Source organism: Trichechus manatus, unplaced genomic scaffold (genome assembly GCF_000243295.1).
Source record: "Trichechus manatus latirostris isolate Lorelei unplaced genomic scaffold, TriManLat1.0 scaffold00032, whole genome shotgun sequence".
Taxonomy (NCBI): domain Eukaryota; kingdom Metazoa; phylum Chordata; class Mammalia; order Sirenia; family Trichechidae; genus Trichechus; species Trichechus manatus.
Window position 1 is genome coordinate 11,280,281 of NW_004443968.1, and position 2,221 is coordinate 11,282,501.

Sequence of the window (2,221 nt, forward strand, 5' to 3'; positions counted from 1 at the left end):
ATTGTGACAAGTCTCAACATGTTGGGGACAAGTCTCAACATGCTGTGCAGCATAGAGGCCTGTGGGGCTGCAGTTGTCAATAGTGCAGCCATGTTTAAATGGTATATATCCCCGCACTGAGAGGTGCTTCTTGAAGAAACAATTGCTAGTTAAATACTTTGAGAAATAATGGCTACTACTACTTTGGAAATGCATAATGTGCACTAGCAAGTTGAAGACTCTGACAAGGCCCCAGGTAAAGCTAGCAGCCTGGTGAACACTGGCAGAGGCTGTGCCAGTGTCTCCTGGGTACATCTGGCAGTCTCAGTGTCTTTCCAGTGCTGTGCTCTTGCCCTGTGCTAATGCCCAGGCAGGTAGTAAACAGAAGTACCTAAAACAGGGAAAGTTAGATGTCCACTTCTAACACATTGCAGCACAGTACATCTACAGAGGGGCCGAAGTATGAATGGGTTTAGCCCTGATTGAGCTCACCCTACATGACCTATCATCCCCACTTCATCCCTCCAAACTGCAGACGCCCCTCAGGGAGGCCGTTCCACACCATTCATCCTTTCTTTCCCCCTTCCTATATCTCAGCAAAGGAGAGAGTTGAATGTTTGTATGCTTGTAGAGTTTTGTGAGGCTGAGAGCATCAGTTTTTAAAGTTTATGGAATAAAAGGCTTGGACTCTCAAAATGAATACAAGCCCCACAGGCCAGCACATTGTGTAATCTAGCATTTGTCAAACTCATTTGACCAGGGAACTCTTTTTTTTTTTAATGTTTGTTGTTGTTGTTAGGTGTTATCAAGTTGGTTCCGACTCATAGCGACTGTATGTACAACAGAATGAAACACTACCTGGTCCTGTGCCATCCTCATAATCTTTGTTAGCTTGAGCTCATTGTTGCAGCCACTGTGTCAATCCATCTCATTGAGGGTCTTCCTCTTTTTGCTGACCCTCTACTGTACCAAGCATGATGTCCTTCTCCAAGGACCGATCCCTCCTGATAACATGTCCAAAGTATATGACATGTAGTCTTGCCATCCTTGCTTCTAAGGAGCATTCTGGCTGTACTTCTTCCAAGACAGATTTGTTCATTCTTTTGGCAGGTTTTTATGTAACATTTATTAATGTTCCATGGATCCAGTTTCCTGGGGAACCTACTCTGGGGAACACTGAGCTAAGAGTCTGTCCATGATGAAGAAGTATCAAATCATTTCTTGAGGATGTGGCTCAGTGCCCAGAGCCCAGGGAGGCCCATCATCATTCCATTAGGCCAGAGAAACACAGGTGGGTCCCCTTACAATGAAAGGCAGAGTGGCTATAAGTGTATGCTCCTGGAAACCTCCTGGGCTCAAATCCTGGCTCTGTCATGTACCAATTAAGAGACCTTAGACAACTTACTTGACCTCCCTGTGCCTCAGTTTCCCCATCTGTAAAACGGAAATGATGATGGTGGTAGCTGTCTCTTAGGGCTTCTGTGAGGATTACATGGGTAATGTGCAGAACTTGGAACATGCTTGGTTCTTCATGAGTGCTCAATGTCTAGGCACTTGGATCTCTAAACACACCATAGTATGCATGCTCTTACATTCACCTTATTTTAACCAAGGGGGCAATTATACAGCCTCTTTAAAACCTCTGGGAAACACTGGATGTTGTTGTTGTTAGGTGCCATCGAATTGGTTCCAACTCATAGCGACCCTATGTACAACGGAATGAAACACTGCCCAGAAACACTAGATAAGACTCATTAAACACTGACTTTGGTATGATTTAACCATTATTCGATACTGCAGCTATTTGCTAAATTCTGATCTGTATAAGCAGGAAGTCTGAGAATCACCAGTGTTAGCTACCTCTTTGGTACAAGGCAATAGTTTCCAATATTTCCAAGCTTGAGGACCCTGTTTTTCTCAATATTAAAAGATGGGGCAGATCCCAGCCTCTCCACATGGAGTGACTGTGCTTTAGCCATCAACTGAGAAAACAACAATATCCAACAGCTACTATAAATTCCGGGATGCTTTTAAAAAAGGAATTAATTGAATATTTTTAATAGATAATCATATGCATATAGCAATGATCCTTTAAATTTATATTTTATTCCCTGCCGCTGCCGTACCAAAAATAAACCAGGAAAAACTTCTGAGTACATCAGTTGCTCACCTGTATTAAAATATTGGAAACATAGATGGAGTGAAAGATAAATAGCATGGCACCACTTTCTATATAGCTGTG